We start from the raw sequence: 13,288 nt of genomic DNA on the forward strand, positions 1-13,288 counted from the left end.
CCATGAAACACGAAACTCTTATATATCCTGCACAGAAACTCACAGACACCAACTTTCAGTTATTGATCAACATTAGGTGTCTTAAAAGACCCTGTGGTGAAATTATGACATCGCTTAGGCCACGCCCCCTGAGAACAGGAAGTGTCATGTTTTACCTTGATCGGTCGCTATCTTAGTAGCCCTTTGACCTAATCAACATGAAACTGTGTCCAGAGACAGAAGACATGTTGGTGTGTTGTGGATTCAAGCCCTGACCGGCTGCAATGAAGCAGCTGGGTGTGGCGGCGTGGCGAAGTGACCTGTAACGCCGATGCCATACGTTTGCTTCTAGATTCCACATGTTTCGACCGAGCTGCACCAAACTTGGCCTGAGTGATGCTGGTGTGATGCCTGAAAATTCTATGTCATCATATTATGACGTCATCTAAGCCCCGCCCCGTCAGAACAGGAAGTGCTATTTTTTTAACTTGTAAAGTTCCATCTATGGCTCTCTTGACCTAATCAAAGTGATTCTGTGTTGGATGACAGACAGGAAGTTGGTCTCACTTGCTTTAAAGTGCCAAGAGTATTCAATGCCATACGTTTGCCTCTGGAGTCCACATTTTTTGACTGAGCTGCACCAAACTTGGCATGAGTGATCCTGATGGGTGCCTGAAAATTCTATGTCATCATATTATGACGTCATCTAAGCCCCGCCCCCTCAGAAGGCTAAATCCGCTCTAAATCCTTTCACATTGATGTATCAACGCAGCAGCTACTGTATGTAGCCTGATGTAAAAACATTTTGCTAGACAATGTCAAACATTGAGAAGTTTTAATTATTATCAAATGTTATCAAACACGGTTTGAAGCCAAAAATACCTCAGAAATATCCAGAGCCACCATGAGAATCAACTCATTTAAAGCTAAAACTCAATTTCACACAAACATTGTAGGATAAACCGTTCCAGGTTGTTATCAAGCTAATTTTCTATTAGTAGCTCCACAAATCTTTCTGATAAACATTACATTACAAAGGCACATTAAAACAAACCTTCATCCTGTTTTTTTCTGTTCTTCCTCTTTCTTCTTTCTCTCCCTGAAGGATAAGTCTTTTTTGTGACATTGTTTTGATAACTTATCTTCCACCAGAGCTTTGGAGGTTTGGATGCTCATATTACCGGTGAAGCGTGACCCGCCGTGGCCACCAGGGGGCTCCCAAGAGCAATTTATTTTTTTCTTTCTGTCCTTAAAAATAATCCATCCATCCATCCATCTTCTTCCGCTTATCCGAGGTCGGGTCGCAGGGGTAGCAGCTTCAGGAGGGAGGCCCAGACTTCCCTCTCCCCGGCCACTTCTTCCAGCTCTTCTGGGGGAATCCCGAGGCGTTCCCAGGCCAGCCGAGAGACATAGTCCCTCCAGCGTGTCCTGGGTCTTCCCCGGGGCCTCCTCCCGGTGGGACCTGAACTCCTCACCATCCTGACCAGATGCCCAAGCCACCTCCACTGGCTCCTCTCGATGTGAAGGAGCAGCGGCTCTACTCTGAGTCCCTCCCGGATGACTGAGCTTCTCACCCTATCTCTAAGGGAGAGCCCAGCCACCCTACGGAGAAAACCCATTTCGGCCGCTTGTATCCGCGATCTCGTTCTTTCGGTCATGACCCAAAGCTCATGACCATAGATGAGGGTGGGAACGTAGATCGACCGGTAAATCGAGAGCATCGCTTTTTGGCTCAGCTCTTTCTTCACCACGACGGACCGGTACAACGCCCGCTTAACAGCAGACGCTGCACCAATCCGCCTGTCGACCTCCCGCTCCCTTCTTCCCCCATTCGTGAACAAGATCCCGAGATACTTAAACTCCTCCACTTGGGGCAGGACACCCCCCCTGACCCGGAGAAGGCACTCTACCCTTTTCCGGCTCAAGACCATGGCCTCGGATTTGGAGGCACTGATCCCCATCCCGGCCGCTTCACACTCGGCTGCGAACCGCTCCAGCGAGAGCTGCAGATCACGATCTGATGAAGCCAAAAGGACCACGTCGTCTGCGAAAAGCAGAGATGAGATCCTAAGGCCACCAAATCGGATGCCCTCAACACCTTGGCTGCGCCTAGAAATTCTGTCCATGAAAGTGATGAACAGAATCGGTGACAAAGGGCAGCCCTGGCGGAGTCCAACTCTCACCGGAAACGAGCCCGACTTACTGCCGGCAATGCGGACCAGACTCTGACACCGGTCATACAGGGACCTGACAGCCCGTATTAAAGGGCCCGGTACCCCATACTCCCGGAGAACCCCCCACAGGGCTCCCCGAGGGACACGGTCGAACGCCTTCTCCAAGTCCACAAAACACATGTAGACTGGTTGGGTGAACTCCCAGAACCCTCCAGGACCCTGCTGAGGGTGTAGAGCTGGTCCAGTGTTCCACGACCAGGACGAAAACCACACTGCTCTTCCTGGATCCGAGGTTCGACTATCCGACGGACCCTCCTCTCCAGGACCCCGGAATAGACCTTGCCAGGGAGGCTTAAGAGTGTGACCCCTCTATAATTGGAGCACACCCTCCGGTCCCCCTTTTTGAACAGGGGGACCACCACCCCAGTCTGCCAATCCAATTTAAGACAATTATCTTAAAAATAATAATGGCTACAAACATTATTGAATATATATTACTGTAAAAACAAATCACAACTTCATAATGATTGTGAGTTCTTGTTTTTATAATGACATAGAAATCATTAGAAAAAAAAATCAACTCCACTGAGGTGCCCCTTAGTGGCCCTGGGGCCCTAAGCGGCTGCTTAGTTTGCTTATGTCTTGAGCTGGCTGCGGTTTAAATAACCTTTGGCTAAGGGAACCATTAAAGTAAGACTACTTTATTACTATTGAAGAACTTGAGATTACAGTGACACAATAATAAAATGATTGCACTTGTGAGTAAAGCTTCACTCAGTAACAAATAAAAATAAATTACCTCTAAATCTTTCCTTTATGCTGCAACTGAAGGATTCTAAGTGGAGGCTTGTGAGACTCCAAGGAGCTGCTGGACACGTTTCCTACATTGAATAGAACAGTTAGGAGACCCAAAACCTGAACTTTGAAAATGTTTTCCTGCCTGCTGTGTGGCCAAGGGTCCCACTGTTCCTGTAGAGGGTGCGGGGTCCTGCGCCAAATCTCGCATAATTTAGACATCAGGAATTTTTCAAAGCTTGGGGTAATGCAACCCTGTTTCCCCAGCACCCTCAGCTGCCACTGGTGGAGCAAGGAGCCATTCTGGAATACCCAGGACTCTCGCTCTACGCCGTCATTGCAGATGTCCTGAATGTCCGAAAATGTTCCTGAACGTTCGGTGTTGACACACGCAAGGCAGATGTCTGAGACGCGTCTCATAGGTGCAGCCACTTGGCAGGATGGCTTCAAATGTAGGAGAAATGTTGTAACAGATATTCTACAGTAAGACGTCATTTCTTGATTGCTTTTAATGATGAAGTAGTTGGCTCTGGGACTGTTTCCTACGGAAGCAAATTGCATTCACCAATCATTAACACCAGGGGCGCAACTACATACTTTCTGAGGTGTATGCAAGCATGTTATCCCCCCACCCCTCCCCCCCGCCATATACTTGTACAACTCATTTTTAATTACAGTATTGTAATGACGCCAACACCGCAGATGTAGTCCCGCCAAACAGGGTTTATTAGAAATAAGTACAAGCTGCTATTTCTGAGGCTGCAGCTCACGCCTTAACAAACGGGCACACTCAACTGTTAGCTTCACTGCTAACTTCTCTCTGAACTCTCCCCACTTCCGGTCCTGGTACTCCCGCTCCACTGATCCCCCGCCCACATGACAGGCCTATCACATGTCAGTGGGAGCCCATAACACTCTACATATAACAAAAAGGATCACAATGCAACTTATAACAAATACAAATAACCATATGGACCCCAGCAGAACTAAAACGCAGAATCGTTAAAGTATCAATAATAATAAATGTACATATATATGAATAAATCGTTGCCTACAGGGCAAGTAAAAAAGAAAGAAACAAAAAACAGGGCAGTATTTCATCATTTAATATATTTGAGCCAAAGAGCCTCTTCTGTTATCCTGTCTAGAACCGCCTGTGGCTGCAGGTCTGAGGCTTTTTGTTAGCATGTTTTCTATCATTCTTATAGATTGATAGGAAACTTTATATAAACTGGCCACCCGCATTAATAATAATGAAATAATATTGACCACAAAACACTATTTATAAAAGATATCAACGTTTTTTCTACACAATCCTAACAAACGTTTTTAATGTTCTCTTCACAATATTTATTTATTTACTATTAATCTATTTGTATGATTTGTTCTTTAAGTTGCCATCTATATTATTTTTTGGTCTCAGGAAATGACTGAGGGATGAAGAGACTGATGTCTGGCTCAAGCACTGGCTTGAGATCGTTTAATGGGTCATATTATATATATATATTTTTTTTAAAAAAAGCATTTTTAATAACTGGCACAAAATGTAAGTGTTTTCACATAATGTAACAAAAACTTACAAACTGCACTCCATGCAGTTTTTACATTTTGCATTGATTATAACATAATGTAGTTTTATTCAAAAAGTCAGATTTGCTACATTATTAATCTACATATTGCTGCATTTCAGTGCCGAAGGAACGGAGTCATTCCACAAACAGTTTTTTATTTAAGAGCATTAATGGTTACTATACATTCTCACTTTCAGGTGCTGAGAATCAGTCACTGATAAACGCGCTGAATCTCTGTGGAAGTTTCTGCCCACAAGACAGACACAGAATGCCAGGCAGAGGCATTAAATGGCACCTTTCCAGTTATTTGGCAATTAATTATGAGACCTTTTCTCTTAATCTATATATTTTTAACATTAACACAACTAAGATAGAGACAGTATCATTGGTGATTTATTTTACTTAATAAGAATTAATAAGAGAATAACTTTATGAAAAAGTGCATGTTTTCGGGGCGTGCCGTGGTGGCATAGCGGTTAGCGCGACCCACATTTGGAGGCCTTCAGTCCTCGATGCGGCCGTCGCGGGTTCGACTCCCGGACCCGACGACATTTGCTGCATGTCTTGCCCCCTCTCCTTCCCCGTTTCCTGTCAGCCTACTATCATAGGAGTGCTAGGTTTTCGATTTCTCCCTAGACTTGCTGAAACAGTGCCAAAAAGACCCTGAGTCCAAACTGATGACTCTGATGGCTCAAATTAGCCTCCATTCATCCATTCTTCTATTCTTCTATTGTACATGTGGTCGTTGACCGTCAGACCAGAAGGTAGGAATGTGAATAGTCCATGTTAGGGGTGGGTATCTATGATACCTACAACTAGTCAGTTTAGTTTTGAAGCATACATGAAGTGTTTTTGGAGAGATGTGACTTTTTGCAGCTGATCCATGATGTTGTGCTGCATTATCCAGGTCATTTTGCCAAATGTACATAGAGTTTGCAAAACATACAATCTGTTTCAAGAAATATGCAAAGGTTTTTCTAAAAGAAATGAGTAATGTTTCTCTTTGAAATAAAGCTAAGAGGGTATAACATGACAGTTTAGAAATAAAATAACCAAATTAATTGTGTTGATCCACCTAAAAAAAAATCATGCAAAAAGTGTAAGCAAAAGAAATCTGGGAGACTTTGCACATGCAAATTTGCATTCAGCCTTTTGTGCTGTGGAGGATAAATAGGTGACTGCTTCACCTATTTAGTTCACAAGAACTAATGGCATTTATTTCAGTCATTATCTTGCAGGGGGGTGACCAAGGTTCCATCACTATGTGACAGCTGGTCAGCAAACCTGGCAAACATGATTGACATGGCAGCACTGAATGCACATGTGCTTTATCAGGCATGCATTGGGGTGCAGGAGAGACGGGTGGACTTCCTGGTTGAGCTTGCAAAAGAGTTCGGTAACTCTCATGTGAGTGAGAAGAAGGCACACAAGGAGAAACTGCTTCGGCAACAACCTTCCACACCCAGCTCAGGCAAAAGGGCGAAGTGTCAGGTCAACCATCGATGCAGGATGCGTGTCCTGAGGCCGAAACATCATCAGTGACCCCTCACACCCCCACCATGGACTGTTCTCCCTGCTGCCCTCTGGAAAGAGGTTCTGCAGCATCCGGTGCAGGCCCACCTGGTTCTGAAACAGCTTTTTCCCACTTGCCATCAGACTGCTGAACTCTTAACTGGACTGCACTCAAAATCTGGTCTCCACTTTATACCTTGCACATGTACAGAGCTAAATAACTTCTATTTTACTGTCATTCCTGCACTTTATATCCTATATTTATATTTATATTCATATTTTATACTGTATTTTATTTTATTCTGGAGTAACCTCACAACATTGGAACCTCAAACATTGTCCTGAGCCGTATGCAACGAAATTTCGTTCTGTATTCACCCTGCATGCAAAATGACAATAAAGTCAGTCTAAGTCTAAGGAACAATTGTGCAACTGTGAGATGCGTTGAGGCCATTACCAGGGTACTGATAAGGTAATGGCCCTATTTACGGAACAAAAGCACCTGCTAGATAAAATCCTTCAGGTCATTTGGACAATCTCTAGACTGAATAGGTATATGTCTAGATGGACTAACTCCAGCACTTCTAGTGGGACACTAGGGCCCACAAAAGACCCCCTGGAGGGGTAAAAAAAAAAAGAAGTGCATGTTTTCTCCACTAGATGCTTACTTTAGTCTTGTGCTTATTGTATATCGAGGGGCCCAAAGTGGGCCCTGGAGGGCTGGCATCCTGCAAGTTTTAGTTCTCTCCCTGGTACCAACAACCTTCTCAGCATGTCAGTGATCTTCTAACGATCCATCATTGGGTCCAGGTGCGTTAAACCAGGGAGAGACTAAAACATGCAGGATGCCGGGCCTCCAGGACCCACTTTGGGCTCCAGAATTAAAGTTGACTGGTACTACAACATGTACAGCTTCTGTTGAATCATCTCCACCTACAAAAAGGTCACATTGGCATGTTAGATACTAATGTTTTTAGTAAAAGAAATCCACTTATAGCAACATTTACAAACATGCTTTTCAGCTTCAGGTGCAGATAAAGCATAAAAAAGAAATCATTATAACAATGCTAAATTAATGCTTCACAATAAAATGTCATTAAATAATCAGCCATAAAAAAATGCCGACTGTGAAAGACTTGGCATCAACACCTTGAAAGTGACACTTTAATAATTTGCAGTAAACAGTGCTTACATAACAACCAGGCTGACTGGCTTAGCTAAAGTATGTAGGCCACCTGCATGTGAACATCTTTCATAACTCAGTAAAGAAATTTAATAGCTTTATAAAATCACAAAATGTTACCCAACTCACTAATTCTAAAGAGTACAAATGATAATAAAAGTGATGGAGCAAGTATGATCATTCCTGGGGAAATTCCAGATTGAATGTAAGGGAAATATTAGTTATACTGTTTCCCAGGAAACGTTTACCAAACTGTAATATTTCAACACAATATAAACTTATAAAAATAGTGAAACCTTTACATAGTGTATGAACTGTTTTTGTATTACAGGACAAAAGACTCTCACTTTTATCAATAAATGGCAGCTAAGTCTCAGTTTTTAACTTCTCCAAAGCACTCTGTATTCCAGATGAAAGTTTGAAAATTGCTCTGTAAAAAAGTTTGATTGATGAAACAACTAATGTTCAGAGTTTTATTCCCAGACAGTAAACTGTTTTTTCATTTTCAAACATGTTGATTGTTCAAAAAGTTTGAACTAATAGAAAATATCCTAAAACTGCTGGAGTAAATGTAATCTTAAAGCCAGCACTCCCATTAAAACCTTAATTCTTGTTGAACTTTAGTTCTATTGTCAAATATATCTTTGAACATTTTGGAATTTGACAAGCACATCAACCTGGCACGTCAGTCGCTTCTGGTTCTGGTTAATTTGGCATTCCTGAGGTATAAGCAAATCAATTTTGCCCCTGTTGGGGTTAAGCTGGTGTTACCAGGTTCTCAGCTACTCTACCTCATTCCTGGAAGCCAACTCATCTTTTTTGTAATGTACACTGGAGCGTCATCAGACCAGTTTTGTAAACTTTTAAACTCAGTCCACACCCTAGATCTGATTTTATGTTCTTCTAACAATAAGACGCACAAAATCAAGTATATCTGTGTTTATATTATATTTATGTTTGTGGTTGTAATGTGACAAAATGAGGAACAGTTCAAGGGGTTTGAATAATTTATACTATACTTTAATATATGTCCATCAGCTGTTGTTTGAGATGCTGAGCTGAAGTCAATGGAGAACATGATGAAGAGCTTTATATTCAAGATGAGTCAAAGTGATGTGGAGCATGTAGATCAGGGTGTCAAACTCAGTTACACAAGGGGCCAAAATTCAAAACACACTTTAGGTCACGGGCCAAACAGAATAAACATTTATTGAAGACACTAAAACTAAAGGTTTTTTGAACATAAATATGAATAAAAACAGACAGAAATGTTCTGTAATAAATAAACTTCAACTTTAAACAACTTAGAATATCTTGCTCTCCATAAAAATATACCCTGTCAAAATTATACAAGTTAGAAATATGAACATGCTGCAAAAAATGCCTGAAAAAATAAATAAAAACAAAACCTGGAAATATAAACAAAATGTGTGCTTTCCAGCAATAACAATGAATCAAAACATTCAGTTTTCTTTGCTCTTATGCCATTTTGTCAGAGCTGGATGCTTGACATCTTGTTTTGGCAACGAGTTCGTTTATGTGTGGCGTGAGGTCCCATGCTGTGGAGATCCTCAGGATGGACTGTAGGTGCTCATAAGGGAGTCGGTTCCTGTGTGCAGTTTTGTTGGTCTTCATCACTGAGAACAGCTTCTCTCACAGATATGTGCTACCAAACATGCACAAGGTTTGAGCCGCATGTAGACGGAGCTGGGGCATTGCTGCGGGAATGGAGTGAATAAACTCTGTGGGCCCTGCAGTGTCGTACTTTGGCCTTAGTGTCCCATTAAACTGCAGTTCAATCAGTTCCATCTGAATCTCCACAGGTGCAGTTTCCACTTGGACGGCAAATGGGTTGCAAATCAACTTGAAATTTTTTTTTGTTCTTCAAAGTCACCAAAGCGCCGTGAGAACTCGGTGCGCTCAGTTTATCAGCAAAGTGCACATTTGGAAACACCATTGTGCCGACTTGGTTCAGCATTACTTGGCAACAGGGAAAGTGGGGCAAGTTGCTCTGGTGCATTTGTGTCTCCCATAAAAGCAGCTTCATTTGAAAAGCCTTCACTGAGTCATGCATGTCAGTGATCATGCGGTCGATTCCCTGGAGCTGGAGGTTTTAAGGCATTGAGATGAGCTGTTATGTCAGCCAGAAACGCCAACTCACATTTCCACTTTTCATCCCGCAAAACGGAAGAGTCTTTTCCTTTACTGTCCATGAACTGACAGATTTTGTTGCTGAGCCCAAAACTTTGTTGAGAATGTTTCCCCGACTTGGCCAACGTACCTCTGTGTGATAAGGAATGTCGGCAAACTCTGAATCTATCTCCCGTAGAAAGGACTGAAATTGCCTGTGATGTGAACCTTTACTTCGGATAAAGTTTACAGTTTGTGTTGCAGGGCTGATTACATGGTCCATCTTCAGGACTTTGCCACATGGTGCTTCCTGGTGTATAATGCAGCGACATGTACGGAGGGAACCACTTCCCTGGCAGAGGAGATGAATATCTTCTTTGCCCGCTTTGAGGCAACACCTACCACAGCTCCATCACAGCTGCCTGTCCACAGCAGCTCTGCTCTCACAGTAGAGGAGAGTGAGGTGAGGCAGGTGATGAGGAAGGTGAACCCAAGGAAGGCTGCGGGACCTGACGGTGTGTTGGGACGGGTGCTTAAAGACTGTGCAGACCAACTGGCTGGAATCTTCACAAAGATTTTTAACCAGTCCCTGTCTCAAGCCACTGTCCCTCCCTGCCTAAAGTCCTCTACCATTGTCCCCCTGCCGAAAAGAACCAACATCAACACCCTGAACGACTACCGTCCAGTGGCACTCACACCGATCATCATGAAGTGCTTGGAGAGACTGGTGCGGAGTCACATCCTCGCTGGCCTGCCTGCTGAGCTGGACCCTCTCCAATTTGCCTACAAAGCAAAGAGGTCCACAGAGGACGCTGTATCCACAGCACTTCATGCTGCCCTGACCCACTTAGAGAAGCAGGGGAGCTACGTCAGAATGCCCTTCGTGGACTTCAGCTCAGCATTTAATACCATACTTCCCCAACGTCTGGTGTCCAAGCTAGCAAACCTTGGGCTCCCATCAGCCACCTGCAGTTGGATCCTGGACTTCCTAACAGGTCGCTCCCAGAGGGTCAGACTGGGCCCCCACACCTCCACTGCTCTGAGCCTGAACACTGGATCGCCACAGGGTTGCGTGCTCAGCCCACTTCTCTACACCCTCTACACTCATGACTGTGTCTCCAACCACCTCAGCAACAAGATCATAAAGTCTGCAGATGGCACGACTGTTGTTGGTCTCATCTCAGGCGGGAAGGGGGAGCTGGAGTACAGGGATGAGGTGAAGCGGCTGTCAGAGTGGTGCAAAGTCAATAACCTGCTCCTCAACACCTCCAAAACAAAGGAGCTGGTGATCGACTTCAGGAAGAACAAAACGGACATCCAGCCTCTCACCATCAGTGGGACCTGTGTGGAGAGGGTCCCAGTGTTCAGGTTTCTGGGCATGGAGTTGGAGGACAAGCTAACCTGGAGCACCAACACCAAGGAGCTGTTGAAGAAGGCACAGCAGAGACTGTACTTTCTGAGAATACTCAAGAAGAACCGTCTCCCCTCAGACCTGCTGCAGGCCTTCTATCACTGCTCCATAGAGAGTGTGCTCACGTACGGTCTGTGTGTCTGGTACGGCAGCAGCACATCTGTGGACAAGAAGGCGCTCCAGAGGGTTGTTAGGGCAGCAGAGAGAACCATAGGCTGTCCCCTCCCCACTATGGAACAGATTTACACTTCCAGGCTGCACAAGAAAGTTTTGGACATTTTAAATGACTCTTCACACCCTGGCCATGGTCTCTTCCAGCTGCTGCCATCAGGCAAGAGATACAGAGCAATAAAAACCAGGACAAATCGCCTAAAAAACAGTTTTTACCCGATGGCAACCATGGCACTAAATTCAAAGGCATAAGAACTTCTGCTATTGACACCACTTTGTTAAAAATGTCAATTCTGTTGCGACACCTCCAGGCGCTGCAACCATCTTCTGATGTCTAAGTTTATTTCTCATTTTGTACTATTTATTTCTTTATCTTTGTATATTATGTATATACACATAACCTGCATCTTAACTCGAGTCAAGCAAATCTCAATCTTGTTGTAATCTGTTGATGACAATGACAAATAAATCTTATCTTATTCACCAAAAACTTGTTTAAATATTAACTTAAACTGTTTATGAATGTAATCACAAGTGTTGCACAACTGGCTCCCATTGTGAAGCAGCAGCTGTTCAGTCAATGTCTCTGGGGTTCAGGTTTTCTCACTCTGGGTTTGTATTTAAATGTCAATACTGCATCTTAATGACTAGTAAGTAAGATTGACTACATTTGCTGCAATTTCCACTGCTTTAATAAGTGATAGAAGGTACTGCTTTAAAAAGAACCCTCTTTGTGTACATAAGATATTTAATGTTTCTTTTGGTAAATAATCTATATGCTGAGTTAGTTAATGCAAGCTTACTCAAAAAATATTAGTCCTTCTTGTCAACTGAAACACTAAATCTTTATAGAAGATTTCTTAAAATTGGCATAAAAGCAGCTCCAGTAGAGATTAAAATCTCCTCAATAGATGAGCTGTGAGAAGGAGGATTTCTAATGAGCAACAAAGTCAGCAACTCTGGCCAAGAATGTTACCTGACCTACCTCTGACAGCTCACACCTGTGGTATTTTAATTACAGAGGTGGAACACCACAACCTCCTCAGGCAACGCGTAGGATCAAAAGCATAACTGAAACACTCCTTGTGACCCAAATGTAAAAAAAATAATCAATAGCATCAACAAAAAATGCTTTGTTTATTTAAAAAAATGTTTAACTTACCATTAGATGATCAATTACTGTTTAATTATTCTTCCAGATTATTATCATTAAATTGATTTTCAATCAAGTTTATTTGTATAGCACATTTTAGCAACATGGCGGTTCAAAGCGTTTTACATCATGAAATCATAAACACATCATACTGTCACCAATTGTGAACCCAGTATTTTGTCAAGTTCTTTCATCAAAATCATTATTTCACATCAAATATGTTGGTCAATGTTCAAAATCAGTTCTAACCAGGTGGGTTTCTAGACTAGATTCAAAGGAACTGTGTTTCAGCTGTTTTGCTGTTTTCTAGGAATTTGTTCCATATTTGAGGAGCAAATGAAATATGACCAACAGATTGGTAGAAACTTCTGCCTTTTAAACTAATTTAGTTTAATAGTTTAAAGGACAAGAGATGAAGACAGAAAATAGTTCATCCACTTTGATTTTGCTGTTTGTATTTGACTTTGACAATAACTTCATTGGAAATGCTTCCTATGAAAAAGTTTTTACTTTTTATTAGTTGGGCAGTTTCCTTTTACTGTTATTTAACTCATTGATCATAAAACAAAACATTTTCAGAGTTTTAGTTGTTTTTTTTGCTTTTGAGTTTGAAATATTTTGGCTTTTCATGACACGTAAAAGTACTCTTTGGAGAGCTGCAAGTTGTTATTCAAAGGCGAGTCTTGAAGTCGATCGGTTGGATATCTTTGTGGTTCCTTTCTCATAATTTAAACTGCCGAACATGGAAAAGAACTCACTGAATGAGTTGGGTTCTGGTCTTTACTGCAGGAGAGTAAAACAAGCAAAACTGACTGGACATTTGAAGATATGAATAAAAATAGCAACCAACTTTTATCCTCAGTCATCCAGGCTTCTTAAACCCATTTAGGCCCTTCATCAGTGCTGCTCTGTTCCCACCTTAGTCAGTCATGACGTGGTCAGGTGCTGGTCACAGACGGGTTCACAACACATGCAGGTTTAAGGACCCTGATCAATAGTAAATCTGTTTTTTATTCATGGACGGTTTCAACCTCATTGTTGTCTTTATGCTTTGTTGTACCAGGGAAAGGTGTGAATTCATTTCTTGGCTCAGGTCCTGATTTCATCGTCACAGCTTTTTAAAGATGCCTGTTTGTCAACAGTATGATGAGTTGAGCTGCACCTCAAAATTGTTACCTGAGCCTGAATGATGGTTCTTTTCTGAGAAAG

The sequence above is a fragment of the Xiphophorus maculatus genome, chromosome 19, assembly GCF_002775205.1.
Source record: "Xiphophorus maculatus strain JP 163 A chromosome 19, X_maculatus-5.0-male, whole genome shotgun sequence".
Taxonomy (NCBI): Eukaryota; Metazoa; Chordata; class Actinopteri; order Cyprinodontiformes; family Poeciliidae; genus Xiphophorus; species Xiphophorus maculatus.